This window comes from Temnothorax nylanderi, unplaced genomic scaffold (assembly GCF_030848795.1).
Source record: "Temnothorax nylanderi isolate EJ_2023f unplaced genomic scaffold, tnyl_v1.0 TNYL_tig0665_pilon, whole genome shotgun sequence".
Lineage (NCBI taxonomy): Eukaryota > Metazoa > Arthropoda > Insecta > Hymenoptera > Formicidae > Temnothorax > Temnothorax nylanderi.
This window is the reverse complement of record NW_027249727.1, coordinates 15124-31006: the sequence shown is the minus strand read 5'-3', so window position 1 is coordinate 31006 and position 15883 is coordinate 15124. Positions and strand designations below refer to the sequence as shown.

The 15883-nt window shown below is 30.2% G+C and overlaps 2 long non-coding RNA genes across 2 annotated transcripts; both read left to right on the top strand.

Moving 5' to 3' along the window:
- The first annotated feature begins 1593 nt into the window (after positions 1-1593).
- On the top strand, positions 1594-3141 carry LOC139784715 (uncharacterized). Its single transcript, XR_011721646.1, has 3 exons — positions 1594-1989; positions 2096-2308; positions 2479-3141. It is a non-coding gene; the product is annotated as an uncharacterized lncRNA (long non-coding RNA).
- A 1764-nt stretch (positions 3142-4905) lies between these two features.
- On the top strand, positions 4906-9496 carry LOC139784722 (uncharacterized). Its single transcript, XR_011721652.1, has 3 exons — positions 4906-5095; positions 8134-8348; positions 8441-9496. It is a non-coding gene; the product is annotated as an uncharacterized lncRNA (long non-coding RNA).
- The last annotated feature ends 6387 nt before the right edge of the window (positions 9497-15883 follow it).

The following is a 15883-nucleotide window of genomic DNA, read 5'->3' as shown; positions in this document are numbered from 1 at the left end:
AATAAAATGATACAGCGTATTACAAGTGTGTAATAGATAGATGTATGCATATACATATAGGTATATGTAAATAAAAGAGAAAATGAGATTTATAATTTATAGAATGTCTATGTAGCTTATTTTTGAGTTTTAATTAAAATATCTATCTATAAAATTTTAAATTGCACTTTCAAATTTTCGAATCTTCTTGTTGACATCAATATCTAAATATTTTTCTTAATACAACACTAAGTTTTTTTAGTTGTTTTTAAATAATCTGTAATTATTCTTTAGAAAAATTACAATTTCCATAATACTATTATTAGATTTTATATTTATGTCAAGATATAAGAAGTTCCAATATTTATACATTAGATATAAATATAATTAGCTATAAAAGATCATTTCTAATTATTATCAGATACATGTTTTATAATTATATTAGATATCAGATTTAAAATTCGATTTTGATTTAAGTATGTAGGAAAATATGATTAAAATCGTTAATTGATTGCAGGATTTGACTTAATCGAAATCTTAGATTTAATAATTAAGTAAAAAATTTAGTAAATAATTTAGTAATTAACATAGATTAATGTTGAAAAAAGAGAAAGAGTCATTAGTGTTGAGGTAGAATTATAACAAAATTATGCATGTATGTGGATTATTATGTAGGGGAGACCGGGGCTAAAAAGTCTACGGGGTAAATATGTCTAATCAAATATCTCAGAACCTGTATATTGTGCAAACTCGCTATTAACATTGTAAACGCTGCTTATGGTACCCATGTGACCAACGGAGTTTCGGCAGGTTACCTGCCGTGTTATGATTTTTACGGAGGCAAACGTATTTTCGTGGTGAAAAGTGAAATTTTCTGCGCGTGGAAATTTTGTAATATCTGCAATAATATTTGCTCTCCAAATCTCGAGGTACGTGATTATAAATGCATGCTGATTATAAAGAGTAATGCATGCTGAACACGAATCCAGTGTAGATATCTAATATTTCATGGGCGATCAAACCTGAAACTGATTTATCCCGGGGGGTAGACTATTTAACCCCGGCATTTTTGAGATTTCAATTTTTCCACCGTTGTCGTTTTTGCTCTATACCGGTTAAACAAAGCGACGTAGATAAAAATTTCCTAAATAAATTTTGTAGCTAAAGGTTTACTCTTTACAGTTGTGTACCACATTTAACTAAAATTATTTATTTTGTTGTTAAAAATCGGCACCGAAAAGAAAACAGACTGTTTAGTCCCGGTCTCCCCTATACAATTTTTAGATTAAATTGTACAGTTTCTATAGTCTGTAATTACATAAAACAACAAAATATGGATACATAATATGTCAAGTATGTATGATATATTATTTATATTAAATATAAATCTTTTGAAAATATCTTTCCTATATGCAACATATACAATTATGCAATAATTATATATACAATTATGTCCTACCTTAAAGAATTTCAGTTTGTATTATAAAACATTTCAATATAAATATTTTATCGTTTCTTCTAATGGTCTTATGCTGCCATTAGGATTATTATGAAGATAAAGAAAGAAAAATAAAAATAAAAAACAAATTATTTCATCCGTATAGAAAATAAATATGTAAAAATATAAGAAAAAGTATTTATTATTAATGTTATTTTATCAGGATTACAATTTGTTTCAGAAATTTAACATTAGCTTTTTAGTGAGTTAATATTTTCTATATGACATAGTATGTAAAGTGTTGTGTATTGATATATACCTATATAATTACTGTAGGTTGCTGCGTTCTATTTAAAGAAGAAAATAAAGTGCAGAAAACTTCTAGTATACCATAGTGTACTATGCAACAGGTCTACGATCAACGGAATCGAATATGCTTTTATCGCTTTTAAATCAAATTATTGAGGAGCCTTGCTTCAATATCTTAAGGACCACGAAAAGTTTAGGCTATACAGTATTTAGTAAGGTTACAATGATGAACGGAACGCAATATTTGACCGTCGCTGTACAAGGTATTATGATTATATGATTAATTTATCACTCCATTTTTTATGTGACGTATTAATTGGAGTATATTTCTATTAAAATATCGTTAATATCACTATAACAACATTTCAGGTACATATATCTACTATGTTAGAAGAGCAATTTGACAAACAAAGGGAAAGTCTAAATTTGTATCTACATTTGACGGCACCCAAAACGATATTTAGTCAATGCTCTTTATATTGGAAAGAAATTGAAAGCCAAGAATATTATTTCGATCGAGTAGATATTAAAGTACGTTATTTAGAGACAATAACGCAGCAACAATTACGGCAATTCTTTAAGGTAACAACTTGTTTTTATATGCGGAATATATCATTCAACCAAAAAGAAATGGTTTTATAGAGAAAAACAAATGGAAAATATAATCCTTTTTATATGACGTACAATTTGTGAGAGAAGTGATTTTGATAGATAATAAATTAATTATATTTTTTAAACATAATCTCCATTAGGAAAATATACTTAGCAAGTCGACTCGACGTAAGGTGTCGGTACATGTGATGCCTACGGCTATGGCAGTGGAAATGAATTTGTCCAATACATCTGGAAAAATTACCATCTTTACATCTGATAATAAAACTAAAGAATTTGACGATTTATTGTCATTTAAGCTAAGTCAAAGTTTATATCCTTTACTAGAACCGATCGACAAAAATTTTGTCAGAAAGGATATAAGATGCTCTTTTAAGAACTAAGAAGAAATGGTACAATAATAGTTTTGGTTTGTTATGTATTTCGTTATTTCGTCAAAGAGGAGCTAGTTTTTAATTCTTTCGCTTTTTTTCTCTCTCTTTTAGTATTACGATATTTTTTTGTATCAAATCTTGTTCACGCATAAAACAGTAAAATAATTATCTACTTTCTATGAAACTGAAATCATTGTATATTAAATAAGTAAGTAATAATGTATAATTTATACACATTAAATACCGCGTGATACATGCAGAAAGTCATTTTTGTAAACTATGTCATCGTTCGTTATATCATTATCTTTATTTTATCTTCGTTGTATTAATATTTTCGAATCTACTATGTTTCTATATATATGAAATGTTATAATTTAATCATTTGCTGTCATATAACTCTTAAATTGCGCAATAAAGATATTTTGCGATATCAAATAACCTTATTAATAACTTTATTTACATTTGCGATAGCCAAAGAAAATACAATCCTCAACAATGTAATAAAATTGCGCTACGTCCCTCATATTTGAACAAATACATAAGTTATTAACGTATGTATACAAATATATAATATCTCTCTTTATTAATTATACATTACACTATTATCGGATTTAAATTGTCGTTATATATGTGAAGGTATTCTATATATTCTTACACAAAATAAAAAATGTGCACGATAAAAATCGCTAGCCATAATAAGGCTACGCAATTGATTCTCGTGTAAAAAAAGTGAATTATCATCCCCCAGTTAAGGCTGTCAGTGTTCTACATTAATCGAAATAGAGAGGAGGAGGGAAAGAAAAAAGGGGAAAGAGAGGGAGGAAGAGGGAGACAGAGGAATAAAGAACACAAAGTGTCTGACGCGTAGGTGATTTTATTAAAAATACATGCGTTTGGGAACTACTGTCAGAACCGGACTTGCTAGACAAGAGTTTAAGCTGTCAACCTTCTTGTTTCTATATTACATGTTACATATCTTATCTATTTATGTATTTTCAAACAGAACTGTATTTCAATACAGCATGTAATTAATGCAAAATATTTATTTGTTTCCATTTAAATTCAACTTATTGCATAATTATATGTGCCATCATTATTCTCTTTCCTGAGTTATCCAAAATTATTTTCATGCATTGTTTGGGAAGCCGGGTAACAAATGTGTTTGATCAATATTCTATTAAAATTTAATATTTGTTAACCTTATTCCTAATAAGGTTCCCTCGTCTAATTCAGAATTAGCGCGTCACCGCAGAAGGATCGCTGAACAGTGCGTGCGCCCAATCAGCAGCGGCCATGCCCGGCGCCTCGCTCGGGAATCGCGAGACACAAAATCCATCAGCCGTAAAGGTAAATCTCTTGCCTTGAGCCTAAAATCGGCAAATCATTATCGAGAATTCTCTGCAAGGTCGAGTAAATAAAAGCGCGCGGGTAGGATCGCGACCGGCACGTTACAGTCGCGTAGTAACGACAGTAGCGCGTAGCAGTTCGCAGCAAAGAATCTTTTTCCACTCCGCTCTCGCTGATTGTGAGCCTACAGAGTCCGTGTAATACGTACGTTCGATCTGACAGATCTTCCGATTAAACTATCATTGCTGTGATAATTCCACCGAGCTAGATTGCATCCGCAGCGCGGGATCCAGGCTTCCACCGGTCTCCGAAATCCAGCCACCGCTCAGTATAGTGTACCGCGAATAGACCGTAAGTTTTAACAAATTTTTCTTCTTATTTACTTCTACACTTGCACTTCATATCCATCACCGCAAAATTGCGTGCGACCTTAATCACACATGCAATAATAAAAATCAAATATTAATGTTCAGGAACCATTAATGAAGGTGCTTGCCGTTAGCGTTTATTTTTATAAAAAATCAAACGCCCATACAGCACAGAAGCTGCAGCAGTATTGCTACAACGTTGCAACATTGCATATTGCAGTGCAATATTGCAGAAAAATTGCAAAGACAATTTATTGCAATATTGATTCAGTAATGTTGCTGCAATATTTCAAAACAATATTAATTGAAAATAGCGTAATATATTATATCTAGGGGGAAAGTTATGTAATCGCCGCCCTGAGTTAGAATTAATTAATTTATTGGTTACCGCTCACGGCGGAATCGGCTTAAGGCTTACGGCAGTGTTGCGATTCGGGTTAGGCAGCATGGCGTATGCGTGACTTTGCGCATACACAGCGGTGGGGATACAGCGACGTGGCACATATACACGTGGCACAGTTCTTGGCTTACGGTACTACGCTTTTGAAGACTCGGCCATAAGAAACTTATTGTCGCGCATCTTTTGATAGTTCTGTAGAGAGTGAACACGTGCGGACAAAAGCATTGCGAGAAAAGGAAAAGAAGCAAGATAAAGGCAGAGAGTAAAGGTATGTAAATGCATTATTATTATAAAACTTAACCTAGACAGCACAGCTACGTCGAAGGAACGTCCTAAAAAAAGACATTCACAAGACATACTATAGGGAACAACATCCCTTGAAGGAATTCGTGCTATCTAAAAATTATATGTTTTATAATTATAAGAACATTAGCTTAATCTAATTTAATGTAATCTAACCTAATTTTTCACTAAGTCTCATACACGAACTTTAATTAAACCTTGTTCTTTTCATTTTGATTGATAAAAGCCCTTAAATTACTTTGTTTTTGCCATTTTATATATTTAGAAAATACAAACTATTCAAGATATCACGTATTTCACATAATATAGTATTGCAAAAAATTTCTTTGTACAGTTAAAAATTAAATATATCACACATGATTATTTTACGGACCTATGTATATTAATTACAACCTTTTTGTATATTTCACGAGTTCATTATCCAGTCGTTTTTACTTTTATTATATATATATATATATATATACATAGTTGATATCTATACTCAGTGAAGGATTCAATTTCAAATACTGTAAGATCTATACACATAGGCTGCGATTCACTTGATGCTACAAATGCTTTGAAGCATTTGTAGCGTCAAGTGGATTACAGCTATGAGCATAGATACATATGTATATTGTTTGTTAATATTTTCTGAATATTTATCTATATTTGTTTCAGTGTATAAGTCTTTATGCAATTACTGCTTATTATAAGAAATATGTATAATGCACACAAAAGAAGATTTGTTTCCAAGCGTCATAGTAGACGGATTATTGCTAATAATACTGAAATAGACATCGCTGGCTGTTCAGAACCAATTTTAGATTCATATACTGTCAATACGTCCTCTAAACATACTATTCATGAAGATGTACTTAAAGAAACTGTTGCAGAGGTTGATTTTTGTAATGCACATAATAATAACACAATGCATATCGACGCTACAACTTCAAGGGATCATGATAAGTGTCAAGACATTCAAAGAAACAGCGATAATTATCCTGATATAATTAATAATGACCCTGATAATGACTCTGTTATAATTAATTCTATTATAAAAGAAATAGATAAAGCTTCTGACAACAATGCTGATGAAAAAACATTAAGAAATGCTATAGCTGAATGGGCTGTCTTATATAATGTTCCCCACAATACATGTAACGCATTATTGAAAATTTTGTGTCAATATACACCATATAACATACCCATGGACACACGAACATTGCTCCAAACTCCAAGACAATTAAATATATTAAAAGTATGTGAAGGAGAATACTTTTATTTTGGTTTAGACAATATTATTAAACAAATGGTATTAAAAAATAATGATAAATGTTTTAAATTATTAATAAATATTGATGGTCTGCCAGTAGCAAAATCATCACAAGCATCCTTGTGGCCTATTTTATGCTCAAATACAGAAAATATGACAGTATATCTTGTTGGTGCATATTTTGGATACAAAAAACCTAGTAATTCTAATGTTTTTCTGCAACCTTTAGTCAATGACTTAATAGAATTAATTAATAATGGTTATATTCATGGCAAAAACGTAATTAAAGTATTATTATTTGCTTTAATATGTGATGCACCTGCTAAGTCTTTTGCACTGTGTATAAAAGGTCATACAGGCTTTTATAGTTGCACTAAATGTTTAGTCAAGGGCACATATACAAATGGTAGAATATGCTTTCCATATGAAAAAAAATATCCTTTAAGGACAGATGAGTTATTTGCAATTAATGCCTATAAAGATTTTCAAATTAGCTTTTCTATTTTAAATAATGTTCCCAAATTTCTACCTTTAACTAATACTCCACTAGACTACATGCACTTAATATGTTTAGGAGTTGTTAAAAAACTAATACTACTTTGGATGAAAGGTCCACTTTGTGTACGGTTAAATGCAAGATCTATTAATAAAATTTCACATCTATTGATTTTACTTAGGAATACTACACCTGTTGATTTTGTTAGAAAACCCAGATCAATAAAAGACGTTAAGCAGTGGAAAGCTACAGAATTCAGAAATTTTTTATTATATACAGGTCCTGTGGTATTGAAGAATGTATTACAAGAAAAATTATATATCCATTTTCTCACGTTACATGTAGCTATAACAATTCTTATACGTCGAAATATATCTCAAGAACTAATCAATTTTGCTGAAGCTTTACTTCATCATTTTGTTGAGTCATTTGAAATATTTTATGGTAAGCAGTATATATCGCATAATGTGCATTGTCTTTTACATATATGTTCTGACGTTAGAACGTATGGTCCACTCGATAACTTTAGTGCTTTTCGATTCGAGAATTATATGACATTTATTAAGAAACGGTTACGGAAAAATGAAAAACCACTGCAACAATTGATTAAAAGGTACAATGAGATTGAAAACTGTAATCTCTTATTTACAGAATATGGTAATAATAATGAAACATATTCATTTAAATATTCGCATAATAATGGTCCAATACCTGATGATGTTATAGATGTTGAATCGCAATATCTCATGATATCAAAGGGAAAATTTAATATTAATTGTAAAACTTCTTCTAATAATTGCTGTCTATTAAAAAACGGCAAATGCATTTTGATTGTAAACATTATACAAAAAAAAGATAAAGAAATCTGTCTCATTGATAAAAAATTAAAATACGTGAAAGATTTATATAAATTGCCATGTCAATCTGGCGATTTTGATATTAAAGTAATGACAGTATATAATGATAAAATTTATTCTATGCCAATTACAGATGTTCTATGTAAAATATGGAAAATTCCTTATGGGAACGATGCAAACACTTTTGCTATTTTCCCCCTTAATCATGAAATATAATTTTATGCGTTACATAATATACACATTTCTATAATATATATATTTCTATAATACACATATTTCTATAATATACATATTTCTATAATATACATATTTCTATAATATACATATTTTTATAATATACATATTTCTATAATAAAATATAATTCATATTGTATGACTTCGTGCATTGTGCGATACAGAAAAATGGATAACAAGAAATACATTATTGTGGAATTTGATGACGGTCTGCAGTTGATACCTGCAGCGTGGTTCAACGCAGATACGTTTTCAAGTATTTGGCCTAGTCACTTCAATACAAAACTTCGTATTAATAAAGCTATAATAACGAGGGAAATGCCACAACAAAGGACAGATTGGGAGGAGATATCAATAAAGAAAGTTTTTGGCACTGCAAGTAAGTGAATGTAATACATAAATTTGTATTTATTATTTGTATTATTAATAATTTTTATAACTTTATTTATAATTTTATTTAAAATAATTTAGATACTTATGCAGAGGGTATAGAAAAATTAAGTTTAGCGGAAGACACATCAAATGTAGATGAAGCAGGTATATCGTCTAACGAATTAAGAGAACGGGAAAAAAAAAGAAGGCGTATAAACGCCAAAAAAAATTTTTCATCCTCTTCTGAAGACGATGTATGTTCCAATAAAGAAAATAAAGTTACACGAGTAAAAACATTGCCCGCTTTTCCGCAAAAACAACATTTTGTGTCAAATGACAAAAAGCTACCGAGTACATCTACACAGGTTACCAGAAATGTATTATGCGAAAACACGTCATTTAAAACAATAAGCAGAAATGGTGAGCATATTTGTTATAATTTAAAAACATTATACGACATATTTATGAAAAATTGTCAATACTTCCCACACGGAGCAAAACATCCATTAGATGTCCATTAGACATCCATCATGGAGATTCAAAACCTCTAATGGACGTCCATGTAACATCCACAGAACTTCCACTAATACTCGAAATGTCCGCTTGTAGTACCTCCATTAGATCTCCATTAGACGTATTGATAGATCTCTTTTAGACGTCATATAGATCAACCATAGATGTTTCATGGAGCTTCGATGGATAATTAAAATATGTTAACTAAACGTTTTATAAATTCTTTATGGATATACGCCTTGTTTATAAAGCTTACAACAAATTAGATAATTATTTATAAGTGTATCCAACAAATTATCAAAAATTGCTTTGAAGACCCCTGCTATGTGATACCAGAGGTATCACTTCAGATGATCTGCAGCAAAGAATTATCGCAGTCAGGCCTCTCACAGGCTCGCCTCTTAATATACTAGCGCGTGATGTTTTTTTATTACGAGAAAGTACTCGCGCATGGTAGCCGCGTCGCGGCAGTGCGGGTTACTAACGCTCGCGGTTATATGTTTATAAAAGACGTCTAATGGACGTCCATATTATATCCATCCATTAATAGAGGCAAATTAGACCAAAAAAGTGCGTTATCTCGGAACCGGTTAAAACTACTCGGATTTGAACGTTTTTTTTTTAAATGTAGGTAATTAAAAACACTACAATGTTTATCGGTTAAAAATTGACGCTTTTTTTTATAATTAAAATAAACCTGAAAATTTATTAAATAAACAATTAGCGTCAATTTTTAACCCATAAACATTGTAGTGTTTTTAATTACCTAACATTAAAAAAAAAAACGTTCAAATCCGAGTAGTTTTAACCGGTTCCGAGATAAAAACCTCGTCCACTGGACGTCCATGCTAAATGTTATATGGATGGATATAATATGGACGTTCATTAGACGTCCATTTGACATCCACCATAGAGGTAGATGTCTGGTGGAGCTATGGATGTTCTTTGGACGTCCATTGGAGGTTGTGTTCTGTGTGGGTTATTACTACTTATTTTTTAGATATTAGTGATAACGAAATTGTTACTAATGGTAATATATCTTCTATAAAAAATTCTGCGTTACATACCGAAGATGAAAATATATATACTCATGGTAAGTTTTTAAAATATAGTAATACTTTTTTATATATTTCATATACTAAAGAAATATGCAATATATTTGTTACATGATATATGTATATAGTAAGTATAGTAGTAATATTCATAATTAGAAACTAAATAATAGTATTTTATTCTAGAATTTAAAAAAGTAATCTTGAGAAAGTTAAATACAATATTATACAGAATGGATACCATTGAAAAAAAAATTGAAATGTTTCATGAGAAAGTACAATATTCAAATGAACCTTGCAGTGTACAAAAAAGCAACATTCAATTCCCAATATGTACATTACCAGAATTAACATTGTTTGAAGAACAATTGCAAGATATGAAGTTCAAGGAAGATGTGGTATGACATTTATATATATATTATATTAAAATTTTTCAATTTTATTGTAAAATATCTCCATGTTAAAAGTATCATTTAAGTGACAAATTCATATTATTATCTTCCAATATATCTTCTTTAAATACGTCATTAAATCTTTAATATACCTCCGTATCTCATATTGTTATACACAGAGCTTAAATAGTTTACTTAATTACGAGCCATTAACGAATAAATAGAGAGAGAATCTATATTAATATAATATTATTAATAAAGTTGACAATTTATTTCAGCTTAATACTTTTTATCTCGTTGGTGGACATAGTGCACATATCATGATAAGAAATATTTTCAAAACAGCAATTACAGATAATTTTGCTACACAATTCACTTGGACTGGTAAAAAAAATAAACGGTGTTTCAAAGATTTAGGACTTTCCAAACTTATCATACGTAAGTATATATTTTATAATTTTATTCTGTTATTTTCAATTAATTTAGATACAAGATTTCGTTAAAACATATCTACAGGATATCTAGAATAAAATAATACACGCACCATAACTCAAAAACAGTACGTTTTTAAAGTTAACTTTGCTTTTTAAATAAAATCATACGTTTTCTTCTTATAGCATTAATTAGTTCTGTAGATAATTCTCTATATATACAAGTACTGTAGTAAAATCATGGATAAGTGAGTACATTAAAAAATATTGTATACCTTATACTTAAAAGTGTGTGCATATCTGAGTAAAATATAAAATATCTTAAAAAATATTTATTTTTTATTAACAGTTTTGAAACTGTTATCAAAATATTTTTAATATACATAATAACCTGAGGAATCTTTTTTATATTGAGAAAAACCATATAATATTGCATATTTAAAATATCAAAGTTGATTTTGAAATAACAGTGGAAACAATATTTAAGTACCATAGTAATATATATTGTCATAAATTTTTTTTAACTATATAATATTTCTTTTGAAATCTCTTACAATTATTATTTTGACAAATGTTTCTCAACATGTATTCTGTACAAGTTATTTAGATGTATTGTTTTATTTGGAATACTTTGTATATAATTTGTACATACTTTGTACATGCTTTAACTAATATGTAAAACATATGTTGAATAATATTTGTATATATTTCAGAAGCTGTTCGGATGTCATATAAAGAAATGACAGAAAACGAATTTGCGGAATATGCATCCAAATGGCTAGCACAAGCTACTGTAAGAATTGCAAGGCAAAAAAAAGAAGAAAAGCATTCAGATTGATAACAATTGTACGCGCATGCACAATCTACATATATTTTTTTTTCATATATATTTGTTTACTATTTTATATATTCATTAGCATATTTCTCGTGTTTCATTAAACCAAAGAAAAAAAAATTTTATTTTTATTTTATATGTATAGTTTATCATATCTAGTAATTTAGTTTATGCTAATGTTTATATATTTTTTTCATATATATTTGTTTACTATTTTATATATTCATTGGCATATTTCTCGTGTTTCATTCAACCAAAGAGGAAAACATTTTTATTTTTATTTTATACGTATAGTTTATCATATCTAGTAATTTAGTTTATGCTAATGTTTATATATTTTTTGTCATATATATTTATATATGATTTTATGTACTACTTTGCATATGTCTCGCATTTCACTCATATATGAACCAAAGAGAAAACAATTTTTGTTTTATATACATATATTATAGTCTAAATATTTATAGTGACATAAAAAAGTTTATGGATGTGAGGTATTATATTCATATTATTTTATGTATTATTATAAATAAATAAATATATATTATAATTCAGATTTTTTTATTGATAGTTAAAATATCATTCCAATTAAATTTTAACATAATATTTATATTACATACAGATCAGTATGTAATATAACTTTAAATCATAAAATTATAGTACTATTCTAAAACTTTGGATTAATTTTATATATATGTTAAAGCTATTATGCCGATATGTATTATTATGTATTATATATATATATAAACAATTATTGCATATATATTATATTACAATGTTGCTGCAATATTATATCGCAATATTTCTGCAAGCGGACATTTTACTATTGCTGCAATGCCACAGCAACGGTGCAGCAATATTTTGCAATGCTTCTGCAATATTGCAATATTGCAGGAAAACATTGCTGCAATAGTGCTGCAATATTTCTGTGCTGTATGGGCGGGCACAGTAACAACTGTGCCGCAACCAACAACGTAGAACTACGTCTACTGTCACTAGTTCATGTTAAAGTATTCAGCGAAGGACAGTTGGCATAGCCCTACGTCAACTGTCCTTCGCTGAATAGTTTAACATGAACTAGTGACAGTAGACGTAGTTCTACGTTGTTGGTTGCGGCACAGTTGTTACTGTGCCCGTTTGATTTTTATTATATTAGCAATTTTTTTCTAATTCTATTATGTTCTTCAATCTTTTCTACCCCTATTTCATATATAATTCTTTAAAATTTGGTTGATTAGTTCTTGAGTTACATACGTTAAAATTTGCTAGGAATACGTACATACATAGAAGCCTAATAAAGCTGGGTCTAATCGACCGAATCTTAAAGTATTATATATGAAATAGGGGTAGAAAAAACTAAAGAATATAATGGAATTAGAAAAGTTGCCAATAATTGATATTAAATTGCCAAAATTGAAAGTGGTTGAGACCTGAGCATAATTATTTGCTTATAATTATTTGGCTTCCTCATTTAGGAAGCTTTTTGAGACTTCTGAAACTTTCAAGAGGAAATGGGACTATATAAGCTATCTAATGACGTATTAATCATTACTCTACGATTATTAGTTTCGAAGATATAAACGTTCAAAGTGTGACATGTTTTCGTTGCATCTGTGCTCCCAATGTTACCCCCTATTTACTGTCGACAAAGACGTAGTTCTACGTCAAAACAAAAAGTATTACTCGCTTGAAACGTTCCTGCAAAAACCTTCTTCATTTTTAGAAAGATCAGCCAATGTGAAACTTGCTGGCATTACTGTGTAACATTTTAATGTTTTTATTCAATGTTTTATGTAACATTTGATATTATTGATATCTTATTTTATGACTCATTGTCAGAAATTTTCCAAAAAAGACTGTGCAAAATCAAACCCTTTTTCTCTATGTCGTTTAATGAAAATCCCGCCTTAAAATATTGATAAATCTGTCCTACAAATTTGCATAGTTTTCGCGACGTTAAACGGTGTAAATAATATTTTAAAATCTAACAGCTTAATTTCGCTTCGAAAATAGACGGCACATTTCCCCAAAAAAAGAAAAACAATGCCTCGTTTTTGCCTATGCCATGCAGACTCACTATACTTGGTCTCGGGAACTCAGTGCGAGGTAAACACTAATAGGGGCAAAGCGAAGGGTCGGTCGAGGAATATACATCTTGTTCAACGCCACCAATCAAACATCCATTGTTGACGAGTAGACTAACTGCATCGTCGGCTTTATTGCAAGAGGTCATGACAGTATCAGTGGCACAAAAAGATTCCGACAATGATTGCAATATTCAGGTAAAGGATTTTTCTTTTCTTTTCCAGTTTTGTTTGAAATTGTGGTCGACCTTTTGTATATATTTGTTTATGCATTCTTTTTTAGTTGGATGCAACCACTGTTGATGTACTGGACAGCGAAAACCAAGAAACTTTGCAAACAGAAGAAGCATTGTTAAAAGAACTAACCGCATCATCGGCTTTATTGCAAGAGGACATGACGGTATCAGTGGCACAAAAAGATTCCGACAATGATTGCAATATTCAGGTAAAGGATTTTTCTTTTCTTTTCCAGGTTTGTTTGAAATTGTGGTCGACCTTTTGTATATATTTGTTTATGCATTCTTTTTTAGTTGAATGCAACTACTGCTGATATACTGGACAGCAAAAACCAAGAAACTTTGCAAACAAAAGAAGCATTATTAAAAGAACTTGAAGAAAATAATAATATAATAGAAAGTCTAAAAAAACAAATTGCTGCAACGGATCTCAGTTTGCAAAATATTACAAAACTGCAATGTATAAAGTGACTAAAAAAAATTACTTCGATGAAAAGAAACGTTTGAAGAGACTACAAGAGTATCATTTTAAAAGCCATGCAGGCGTGTCCGCAACATTACGACCAGATCAGATTAGAGCTTTAAGTAGAAAGTCCACTAATGGTGTGAAATGGAGTCTTGCAACTATAACAGATGCTTTGGAATTTAAGTTTAAATGGGGAATTCATGGTTATGAGTCTTTTGTGAAACGTGTTCCGATTTATCCTACGGCACGAACTTTGCAGAGAAAGTTGCAGCATATACAATTTGATAGTAATATTCTAGAGGAGATATTTCATATGCTGCAATGTGAAATGACAAAATTACAACCTCACGAAAAAGACTGTGTAATAGTAATGGATGAGATGGCCATCAAGGATGAGGAGGTGTTTGATCCAAGTAGTAAACAGTTTATTGGGTCTTGTACTTTTCCTACGCATTCCGGGATAGCCAATAAAGTTTTAGTATTTCTACTGGCAGGCTTAACAACTCGTTGGAAATACACCGTGGCCTATTACTTTACTAAATCCACTGACTTAAAATATAAGGAAAGCAAAGTAAATGCAACTGGTTCAGCATTGAAGAATATTGTTCTAAACATTATTGAGAAATCAGAAAGCATTGGTTTACAAGTTCATGCAATAATCAGTGATATGGGTACGGATAATAGAGCTATGTGGAATGCTTTTGAAGTCGATTGCTCAAGACATCATGTCAATGTTTCTGTTCAACATCCAATTAGGGCAGAAGATAAACTGTTTTTTATTCCAGACCCTGTTCACGTTTTTAAAAATATTGCTTGTATGCTAAATAGCAATAAAGTTATTACTTTGCCCCATGACATTTGTCAATCTGAAAATCTTAGCTATCTACAGGTTCACTTGCAACATTTGGATAGACTTCTAAACCTTGAGAACAATTTTGAACTAAAGATTGCCTTTAGACTTATTGAAACTTACTTGCACTGTCAAGATCAGTATAAAAAAATGAAAGTTTCAACTGCACGATCAGTTTTTATTAAAAGAACTGAAGCCGGATTGAAAATGTTAGCCAAAAGAACTAATGATTCTGCTATTGAAACTACAGCATTTTTTATTAATCTCGTTAGCCAATGGTTTGCTCTCATGACAAACAGAAAGAGATCTTTAGGTCTTAGTAAAAATAATATTGAAAATTATAACGAAGCAATATATCACATTAAAAAGACCCGTACTATTTTTCAAAACATGAGTATTGGGGTAAAAGGACAGTGGAAACCAGTGCAGACTGGTGTCATTATGGCCACTGAGAGCATTCTGCAACTACAAGATTTTCTTCTTAACAAACGGGGCTACAAATTTGTTCTGACCGGCCGCTTCACACAGGATTGCTTAGAAAATTTATTTTCGCTGCTCCGTTTTAAATTGCCTACCCCGAATGCTTTGCAAGTGAAGCAAAATTTGAAACTCATTACTATGACACAAATTTCCTCTTGCTCCAAAGTAACCAGTTATGACACTGACATTTCAGTGGATGGAGC